General features: G+C 41.2%; 1 pseudogene; it reads right to left on the bottom strand.

Annotated features, from left to right (window-relative positions):
* Positions 1-5,798: 5,798 nt before the first annotated feature.
* Positions 5,799-10,655, bottom strand: LOC146378696 (uncharacterized; annotated as a pseudogene).
* Between the last annotated feature and the right edge of the window lie 1,178 nt (positions 10,656-11,833).

The raw sequence follows: 11,833 nt of genomic DNA, 5'->3' as shown, positions 1-11,833 counted from the left end.
GTACCTGTGGCTCAGTTGGTTTCTTCACCGGATTGAGACGAGGGGCCCTGGAGGCTTTCCCCCCCCTTTGTACCCGGTCTTCCTGCCACTTACTCCGAGCTGGCCTGGATGTGTGTCACCTTCTTGCAGTGCGCTTGATGTATCCGAGTATTTCTTCCAGCAATCTTCACTGCTGTGGTCGTTGTCAGCAGCACCCGATAGGAACCTTTCCATCGTGGACTGGACCAGCACTTCCTCTCCATGGCCTTATCAACATCCAATCTCCAGACTTCAGACTCTGCTCCTGCGGAGAAACAGAATCATCTGGCAGATCATTTGTTCTCATGACTTCTTTACTTTTAAACATTTCAAGCATCTGATCTGCTAATATGCTCTCTCTTCTGCTCTTCTATCATCACTACAGAAGACTAGAACTCTAAATGCTCTAACATATGTAATCTCAAAGAGTCAGACCATTCTCTGTTGGAGTAATCCTCATGTACATCTTAGCTAATTCTATACAGTCTAACCATGTCCTGCCTGTCTTCCTAAGTCTTAACTTTACTGTTCTATTAGTTCTCTCTGCCTGCAAAAAATTTTTTTTTGTTAAAGTATTTAATCCTAGAGTATAAACTACTGCTAGAGTGAGTATAAACAATTGCTGCCATCATTACTCTCCCTCCTGTGGAGACATGGCAAAGCCCATGGCTCCAAAATAGCAGCAGTCTTATACAAATTATTAGGCAGTATTGGTTTATCACGCAGATAAAAAACACCAACCTGCAAGCTCGCTCCTTTGGTGAGCCACAACTGTTTTTCTGCAGTAGGTGAATGTGCCTGCATGTCTGCTAATACATCTGGTGTAATAGGCAATGTCTGCTGGTGTTGCACTGCTAAAATGTGAACACCATGTGCTCCTAAAGCTGCCTCTTTTGCGATCTTATCTGCAAAAGCATTCCCTAATGCAACTGGACCTTTCCCTCGGGTATGTGCTGCACATTTACAAACGGCAATTCTACCGGGCAATAACACTGCCTCCAGCAGATTTTGCAAGAGTTTGGTGTGTTCTACAGGTTTCCCTGTAGGGGTTGTCACACCTCGTCTCACTCACTGCACTACAAAGAAATGTACAGTAGCAAATACATACTGGCTATCAGGGTATGTTGTGTCTCTACAGCTTTACACGTTTCCATTAAAGCTAGAATCTCTGCTGCTCAAGCAAATATGAAACATGTTAGTTGTCCTGCATATATAACCCTCTCTCACTGTCTGCTACAGTAAAACCTGTTTTAGTCTGTCCCTCTGCTATTGTAAAACTCAAATCATCAACAAACCAAACCTTTCCCTCAACGAATGGCACAGCTATTAAGTCATCCCTCGGCTTACACTTCTTCTCCTCACGCTCTCTACACTCATGAGAAGTGCCCTCTTCTTTTGTTGGCAAAAAGGGTTGACAGATTCAGAATTGTGCACCACTTTATGGTAATATGTGTGGTTGCGAGAGTAACAGTAACATTAAAAGCAAGTGTCTTGTAGGTGACAGAAATGTAAGTTTAGTCTGCAGTCTTAAACATCTACCTCGTGTGGAACTAACAATTTCCTGAAACATTCACACCTTTGTTAGGTGGGGGTTAACTTCACACAATGGTGTTGATCTCACGCATGGAGGTAAAGCACGAGCAACTACAGCTAATCTTTTAGGATAGTAAGTTACTGGCTTCACTTGTGGAAAAAGTGCTGTTAGTTATTTTACAGTCACCTGGCATTTGTGCTGTTCACAGAACCACAAGTCCATCGCTGGACCTCTTCTGCGCTGTCACTTTTTGGAGCTTGGCACGCTCCCTCAGGTTCCATTTTCCAACGCTGCTGAAGATTTTTAAGGCAGAGCACGTCGTACACCTTAGTTGTCTTCCTTAACGTCAACGTCGAAACTCTTTAATCTTATTTAAGATTTGCTGTGCAAAGTCTCCTCGTGACGATCTCCTCGTGACAATCCTTTGGAAGCCCAGTAGCACAGCTCTCTGTGCTGAAGGTGATCTCTGATCCTCCTGAAGACTCTCTCCAGGCCTCAGCTTCCATCTTGTGGGCGATCCTCTCAGTCACTCCTTCTCGTCATGGCACCTCACGACATCTACAAATCAAAAAATATGACACTCCTCTCGCCACACGGCTTTCGCCACGTGTCAACTCCCCAATGAGACATGTACAAGAATGTTGCACAGTCTCCCTAAAACAATCTCCAGGGTTTGTCCCTTGGAGCAGCTTCACTCCAAGCTGTAACCCTGTGTAAAAACATTAGTCAGCAATTAAATGTTTTTCTTGTTTAACTCCCAGCTCCTGTATCCTAGAAGACAAAGTCTTAAAGTTAAAACAACTTCACATTTGCAACCAACTGCAGCTCGTAAGTGTAATAAAGTATTCAGCATCACAGAGACAAGTATCATTGCAGGTTTATTCTAAAATCATTAAACTCCTACTTTTTCCCATAATTTGTTCCAAATCATTTAACATCTCAACGTCATTCCACATTGTAATCAGTGACTTCCCTTAAGTGTGTTACTCACCATGAGCCCAATAGTGGTCAGATAATGAGCCCCATGTAACTATTTTGTAACCACTGCACATTTGTTCAATTGTCACTTGTCTGTCTGTGCTGAATCCTTTACAAGCACTCTTAAAGGAAAACAAACATTAGCCAAACACACGGTTCATCCTGGTTGTCAGGTGTCGGCCATCCAGATTCCAGAGGAGCTGTGAAAAGTCAAAAAATTAACACTCGCTGTGGAAAAGTAACAATGGTCTCATCACAGTATGTCTCAAACTGTATTAATTTCTCCCCTGTAACATTCACATTTTCTCCAACATTTTAACACAGTGTAATTTCATCATCAACATATAGCCTGTAACTACAATTTTCTTCACACAAAATCTCAGTAATCCTGTGGTAGAAAAACATATTAAGTTGTGTCCTGCTGTAAATCACATGATCAAATCACATGATTAACCATCTGCTGTAAAAAGAAATGTAAATGTTAGCACTGCGCAGGTGTATACACTCTTTCTCACAGTAATCTCTTTGAGCAACACAAGGTAGTGAATGGTACCTGGTAAATTCACAGACACAGAAAAATTTAAACTAAAAAGGTTAAATTTTCAGAGTTCACATAGTCATGTGACCCAAGTTTCCTCCTGTGGTCTCCTTCTGCTCCTGCAACAGAGAGGCACACAGATACATTCACACCTTTGTTAGGTGGGGGTTAACTTCACACAATGGTGTTGAGTCAGTCAGTCTTATCAGCTTCTCCATTTATTTTAAAATTCTTACTCATTCACTCAGTGATTCCTTCTTTTGCTGATTGTGGAAATTATCGTCGCGTTCGTTTCCACGCTCAGCAAAATGACGTCATTTCAAAAAGAAAAAGAATTTAGACTGGATTTCCTCGTTGAATCCTTTTGGACAGGAACTTGTTTCCTAATTGTCCCAAATGGGCTTTCTCCTGAGCCCATTTTAATTTTGGAGAAGCTCACTTTTCAACAGTTTTCTCGACGACGCTTCGGTTCTAATCGTGCAGATCTGCTCAAACAAAGATCATCAAACAAAACTTTCAGTGCACCATGAAAGTAACAAAATGAAAGGAAAGAAAGAAAATAAAGGAAAACAAAGGAAAGAAAGGCCTTGTTAAGTCATGACACGTGTTCTTCATGCCAGGGGGATAAATCGTACCAACCCAATTGGCAGGCTCAACTTAGTAACAAAAGACAAATCAACAGCCAGTTTAATCTCAAACATTCATCCAATCACGCACAACATACAGCATAACCCTGTCGTCTTAGCACATAATAAGTTTCTTCTCATGTAACTAAATGTGTGCCATGGTAAAACTTCTACACACACCAGAAACTCAAAATCAGCTCACTCAGCTCACTCATTTAAGACCCCTCATCAGCATTCTGTTTTCTCCTCTATGATGCAACCATCTGTCCTCCTATAATATTCAGTCCACTAGTCTATGTATCACTTTCATCTTACTAGTGACTTGGACAAGATGACAAACAGAATCTCATGCTTAAGATGCTGTCTGGTCTTCATGAGTATCATTTATTGTGTATGTGCATGTAAGGGTTAGTATAGTTAATGCATTTTCTGTATGTTTTTGTGTTTCTCTCTCATCACACTTTCATTATTCTCATCACTGCTTAAACAACACACATCTCTCTCTCTCTGTTTTTTTTTAAACTGTACTTTTCTCCAAAACAGAAAATAGCATTACAGCTGTTTCAGACTGAGAAACACCAAACACTCTTCATGCTATCATTCATCCACACAACTATTTTATTTCTTTTTGTCCACTGGGCAGGTGATCTGCAGAATCATGTCTGCCCCAGCTGGATACCTTTTCACACACACCGTGACGTCAAACACGCTCACACTCACTTCTGCTTAAATCACAATTACACTTCATTCGTCAACGATCCACACACCACGTGCTGCCCAATAAAAACTTTGCAGTGTATTTCATCCTTTTTCAAGGCAGACTTACACAGTTTATTCTCCATTACAAGACAACAATCAGCCACACTCACGCAGACCACGTCTGGCCCGCACACACACACAACATAGGCCTATCGCTTGCGTCTACACGCACAGCTAGCGCTCTCTGTTGAAAACTCTCAAACGCCCCATATGGCGGAGAATTCAACCTTCGGACACTCTCTAACGCCCCAAATGGCGGAGATTCCGGACTCTCCTCACGGCGGAGTCACCGAACCTAGGTTGTCTCTACGCCCCACACGGCGGAGAAGCCTGCGTCTCTCTCACGCGGCTAGCGCGCTCCCGTACCTGCGTTCAACGCAGGGTCACGTAGCCGCTCTCTAAGGCCTTCTGTACTCACTGTTTGTTTACGTTCATGGGAAGAGTCTCTGGATCCCGTCAATCGTCATCCATCCCGAGGGGAGTTCAGGCACAAACTTCCCGGCCTGGTGACAAGCCAAAAACACCAGGGCTTTACGTCAATCATCCCAGACGTTGCGGTGGCATCCTCTCCCTCTCCTCGGTGGATGCGATGTTTTAGGTTCCGGCTCCGAAGGACCAAATAAATGTTGGGTCTGTGTTTCCACAAGCCCCGCTAATTCTAGAGACTTATTCATCATGAAGAAAACAAGACAGTCGATCGATCGATTATTTGCGCAAGGGAGGCCTCGTCTGTGTCCACCACGAAAATGACCTCCAGATCTGACCTCCTCCTGCTACCTTTTATGGAGAGACAGTTCACACAAAACACGTCAGAACAAAGCCACGCCCACATGGTCCTAAGACAAGGCATTTGTATGTATATGTGTGAACTTCTGTAAGAGTGTGTGTGTGATCCTGATGATCAAAGGGTAAAAGCACAGGAGGAACATCCTTGGTCATAAAGAGGGTAGTCTCCCCCACACCCTAGATGGTTCACCCTAGATAACACAGTGAAGCCATACAAAGGGGAGGAATTTTCCCCACATCAAACAGACCTTCACAAGGGTGTTCCTGTGATAAAAAAACCACTACCGCCCCCCTCCCAGAATCTTAAGAATCTGGGGAGGTGAGGACAGAAATAATTCCTTAAAACTATGTACAAATGGCAAGCATAAAAATAACAAACATTTAATAATTCAACTTAACATCAATATTAATATCCTAAAATAAGAAAGCATTGCATGTGAAGTAACAGAGAAAAAAAACGAAACAAAAAAAGGTCAATAGGCATGTTTCGTTTGCTAAATACTTTATTAAAAGACAGTTTCCTATTTACATTTATATGTTTCACAGAAGTTTGTAATCTTTACTCTGGGATGGGGATGCATGACGTGCGTCCTGCACCACCCAAACGATCTGGGGCGTATCGGAGCCATTTTTGGACTGCTTGTGCAAAGACAAACTCGGACATAGAGTTTGCCCCTAACTGCTGCGTCAGGCTATCTAGGACAAAAATACACACACACACACACACAAACAAAAAAAGTGAATTAGAGCACATGAATAAGCTCTTGTTAACTGTCTTCAGCAGGGAGAAAGTATGTAAACTCCTAGGCTGATAAACATGAAAGTCACCAGGCGTAAATCTGCAAACTGCCGCATTTGATTCGCAAAGAGCTATGAGCGGAAAAAGTGATAAGTCTTAGCATGGTGTGCCGTGTATCCTTTAAAACAAAATAAACATGGGGTCATCGGGCTGTACAAACTACAACCCGAGGACTAAACAAGCCAAAGACCAAAGACTCCATCTCCAGATTAACCGGACATGAAAGTCTTGTTATTAAGAAAGAAAAAGTAATATAGCAAAAAAACGGTAAAACTTACCAAATATGCATTTGCAGAGCGCTGTATCTTTAAATGCCCTTTTTTGCTTTGTCTGGCCCTTGGTTTTTTTCCCTGCCCAGTTTAGTACCGAGGCCAGCTCGTTTGTAATGGCATAAGGCATTACACGGCGGACTCGCACCTCCAGTGTGGTCCCTCCAATCAAGGCAAAGCGTCTCACCTATAGACACATTTTAAGAGATGGAATAAGCGTGTCTCATGTCTTAAATGTGTATGCAAGTGCTTGTGTGTTTAATCAACAGGCCGTTGTTATGTATTTAAATCACATCTGACAGCTATTACACTTTATAGTTACAAAGTGTACATAACCTTTATATACTTACCATTGCCTTATTTGCCTCTTGTGATTAAAGAGCTGCCTCTGCATTGTTTAGCTCCTCAATGTTGTGCAAGGGCAAATCCAGAGGCAGTACCCCAGCATCTACCGATTCATTGCAGCCGGTATTGCGGATGGCTCTGACCTCCTCACGGAGTTCGTTAACAGCTCTTGTCAGGTCTGACAGCATAGTTAATATCTTTTGTGAGGTCGCATCTGTTTAAAAAAACAATTCTAGAAAGATTAATGGCTTAAGCATTGAGAGGTGAAAAACTAATATATCCATAAGTGATGGTGTAACATTCTGCATTCAAGTATAAGTTGTTCTAACTGCTAAGAGTTTTTGCCTGTCACATATATTTGATATTTGTATATGTAGCTTGCCATCACCAGTGCGTGAATTATGTGTGAATGGGTGGATGACTGAATGTGTAAAGCGCTTTGGGGTCCTTAGGGACTAGTTAAAGCGCTGTACAAATATAGGCCATTTACCATTTATACCATGTAAAATCTGAAATTCCAAGATTTTCGAACTTGCCTTGTAATAGTGGCCTCACAGAGTCTCTGGAATCTACAGAAAAACAAATCACAACAAGATGACATTCAGGAGTATAAATTGGTGTTTTGAAGATAAGAGTACAATGACATTGTGAATCAGCTTTAAAACAATTTTAAAAGCATACCATCTATAGGGAAGGCCTCGACATCATACTCTGCATGCTGGGGAGATCGCAAAGCTGTGTCGGTTTGCGTGTTGTGGCGGAGTGGCGAAAGGTGCCGGAAGCTGGGTGGGGCATTATGATGCCTGCTGTCAGTGGGATGGGGGGAAGACTGCGGAGTGGTGAGGGCTGTTTAGAAAAAGATATTTTTTATTTTTAAGTATTTAAGAATACAGACAACTTGTCAAAAAAAGTTTCCTTGTGTCACACACAGATATGTACAAAGACACTAGACAGTATTTTATTACCTGTTATTTTCACTCGAGGGGCCTGGGGTAACCGTTTTTTTGTGGGCTGCTCATCCTCTGAGTCACTATATGTGTACAGGGGATTTCGTCTAAAGAAAAAAAGTTGAAAACGGTCATAAGTAATTACAAATGTGCTTTTGGAATATTTTTTCCTAAAGTTACAGTTTGATTTATAACAACACACACAGGAAACGGAGATGTGCAAGAAGGTACAGTATACAAGGAATTTTTGAAGTGCACAAGTGTACACGGCTTTGCATTTTTAAAAAGTTTACAAGCTTCCACTTTTTGGACTATATTATGTGGTGATATTGCAGTATGCAAGCACCACAGACACGTATAAAAGACAAGATCATAAATTCTTAGCAATCAAAGATATGTTTGTGAAATAAAAAAAGTTTTACTTGTGCTTTCTTTTATGACTGGTCTGAATTTCAGCTTCGGACTGAAGGTCAGACGTATCACAGTGTTCACTTAGATATTTCTGAAGACTGTGTTCTGCTTCGTGAAATGTGTCTGGAAGTACAAACACAATGTATGGCCAGACATAAATTAGGACACGAAAAACTTGTTACTGTTACATTTATACAACACCAATCCAGATGATACCCACCATGGCTTATTAGAAGTCGGACTGGTGGATAGGTGAGCCATGTTGCACCAGGATGAATTCTCCTCTGTACTGCGGCGTGGATCCTGAATGTGTCTCGCGGAGGATATGGAGGCCATGACAATTTCTCCCCATTTATCCATGAACTAGGGACAATTTCTGTACCACCAGTGCTGAACTGCACAATGCACCAGTCTTTCATTTTTATCTTTTTTTTTAATTTGGAGTCCTTTTTTGCCCTGTCTAGGATAAACAGGAAACAGATAATTACAATATATTTCATAGTCACTACAAAACTTGATCTATTGACTGAACTAAATAATAAATAATAGCTTAAAATGTATATAGGCAACAATTACAAGCAAACCCGATAAAACAAACTCTTTTTTTTAATTGACTATGCATGATTGGCAATGCAATGAAAGCTGTGTTGTCCGGACAAAGAAAATATTTGCCAGTAATATTATTGAGCTTTGTAATGCCAGGTCTGCTGTTCAGCTGCGACACTCTGTAGCATCCAATTCTGGATGACGGTAAGGGGTACTGAAAGTAAGACTCTTTATGACAAAACTTTTGGAAAATAACAAATGTGTCACCATCTACTTTCACAATGTTGCGGATTAAAGCAATGTCATCGACTACCTGCACACAGTTGTCCCCATCCCCTACAGACAAGATGTACTTTTCTGTCACTACTTTCTTGTACTGCTCTGAATCGTGTATCGGAGCCACAAGTGGACCATCATAATGCTGATGCATTAACTTTTGTGCTTTTCTTGGCGGTGCTGGCTTCACATCCGTTTTTTCAGAAAGTCTTTTTACAATTTGTTGTAAAGGCAAGTGAGGCTTTCGCAAGAGATGTTTAATCTGGCCTAAGTAATTTTCATAGGGGAAAGCAGCAATGTTATCTAATGGGCCAAAGAGTCGATATTCTTCTGACAGGTGTGTCAGCTGGTGTACGTTGTATGTGATTTTATCCCTACCATACAATTCGCCGAAGTGAGAAACAAATGACACCAGGAATTCATTGGCACAATCGACCATTTCATTAGACATAGAGGGGGATAACAGCAGATGCATTGCTACAGAAAACAACATAAAGTTATCGTAGAACTCAACTGGAATGCTATTCCTAAGCACTACGGGCCCTGTGTACAACATAAAATTTCGCAACTCTGTTGCTTTCCATCTATCAATTTCAGACAATTCCCTTGGCTTGCTCATTTGGTGTATAAGGTCGCAGAGCTTTCAACTTTTCTGAAATTTCACCTACTGTTTGACTGGACAGCCTTGTTGCAAGTACTTTGCCCTTTATCCACAAGTATATGAGTTTTCTTGTGAGTCCAAGACAACATAGATGCATATAATCCAAGGGAAACATTGTTATCATCTTAACCATACCAGCTAAAGGAGACAGTGTTTGATTCAAGTGGTGGTCTTCATCAATCATCAACTGAAAATCTGCATCTGTTCTAAGCTTTGCATTAACTTCTGGGTACGTCATTTTGTTCTTCCATTCACCTACTTGAACACATTTATCACAACCAGAATAACCATTATGACCCTTTATGTTTTTAATGAAAGCTCTTGCAGGTGCATCACACACAAATGAACATACTTTAACTGTTATCTGGCAGCTATTGTAAATAATGCCATACTTCAAAATGTGCCTGAGGTCCTTCACAAATGGGTCCAAGAACTGAACTACACTTTTTGGCTTACCAAGACCACAGTAGAGACCAACAAGGAATGGTGATTTTGTGTAGTCAACATTTGCAATTGCAAGAATTGGCCAGAACTGAAGTTTACTGCTTTTGAAAAGGGGTAGACCATCTATATTAAACTGCAATTTTAAGTCGTTCAACTTGGCAGGCAAGATCAAGGGTTTTAGTCGAGAGACCAACCCTTTAGCCAAACCAAAATGATGGTATTCCCCACCATCCATTTTTATTGTGTTTATTTGACCTTGCGTTCTGAGAACTGTCCTGGCATCTTTTGGTAGGTCTGGGTGAAACACACGCAAAATTCCCAAGAGTGCTGTTACTGCCACCAACGAGACTGAAAATGTAGAAGCCCAGTATCTTAAACTTGTTATTAAGAATTCAGTATTTGGCGCTTCGTCATCAGCTTCAGCATCACTATTATCAGAATCAAACGGTGGTGCATGGCAACCAAAGCTGTCAAAACTAAAGTCACAGTCATTATTCTTGTCGGGTGATACATAGGTCTCACATACTTCTGAAATCTGCTCATAGCGACTGGTAAATACTTGACTGTCTATACCTGGGTGACAACAGTGGGACGCACCAGACTCTTCTGCAACCTTCGGTCGCTTAACTTCAACTTGTGCATTGCTGTTTTGGTTATGTTTTTCAGCAACCATCTCTTTAAAGTGCCTGAGTATATCGGACTCTGCTGCCTCAACCATTTTCCGTAATTTGCGCCTCCTTGACCAGCGTGATGTCATTGTCAGTGTATATCAGATTAAACAAATAGTGCTATATTTGGAAATAGCCAAATAAGCAAATTGATTAACACTAGGAATTTATTTAAGGACGTGAGTTTCTTACTTATTAATGGGTGGATGGTAGTTACCTAGGGGTGCAACGATACACAAAATTCACGGTTCAGTTCGGTTCGATACTTTGGTGTCATGGTTCGATATTTTTTCGATACAAAAAAAAATGTTCATGCCTTTTTGATTTGTCATTTATTAAAATTATAGATATATATTTTAACTCAAAAGTACAGTTTTTAAATTTAATATTGCTGAAACAACAAAGTAATAAAAAAAAAATATATATCTGATTGAGGAATCACTCATCTTTGGAAAAGAGAGTTTATTACAGAGAAATGGCTCTTTCCAAAATGAAAGCTATACTATACGCTTCTTCTGGGCTATATTCTCAGCAGCATATTAAACATATCAGGTCCCCATAAGGAGAATCATGTGCTAACGGCTGTCTAAATGACTCGGGTAAAGTTTGTAGCATGCGTGCTTGTTGTTTTTGTCTGCTTCCACTTGTCTTTGCACTAGGATGCTGTCGGAGTAAATGTGCAGTCATATTCGTTGTGTTCCCACTAGTGCTGTCAGCGTTAATCTCGTTGAAATGACGTTAAAGCCACAACACGGCAAATCTCCGTTAACGAGCTACCGCGGATCGCCCCGTGCGTGGGGCTGGACGGCCAACACGTTAATGAGCTAACTGCGCTAACACACTAGTTCCCACCAATGTAATTGAGCATTGCGTGGCACATCCAACATACTGTTTTACTTTTAGTCCATGACGCGCTTACCTTCAGGGTCATACTTCACATGAAAACCAAAATAGTTCCAAACGCCACATCTGAATGAGGGTGGGGGAGGTTCAATTTGCCATGTTGCAAGGAGAGCTTAACTTCTGTCTTGCTAGCTTGCCCTGCACTCAGTGAATCTGCGTTCGACTACTCCGCCTAGGCTGCACTGTCGAGCGCAGATCCACTGAGCGCTCAACACAGACAGCATCGTCAGAAGGAAAGTTCATAAAATAAATTAAAAATTTTGTATTGTTCGATACATATGCGTACCGAACCGAAAGCACTGTATCGAATGGTTCATTATCGATA

The sequence above is a fragment of the Perissodus microlepis genome, chromosome 10 (assembly GCF_051167445.1).
Source record: "Perissodus microlepis isolate ML-2025 ecotype Zambia chromosome 10, ASM5116744v1, whole genome shotgun sequence".
Classification (NCBI taxonomy): Eukaryota; Metazoa; Chordata; class Actinopteri; order Cichliformes; family Cichlidae; genus Perissodus; species Perissodus microlepis.
This window is presented reverse-complemented; position numbering and strand designations above follow the sequence as displayed.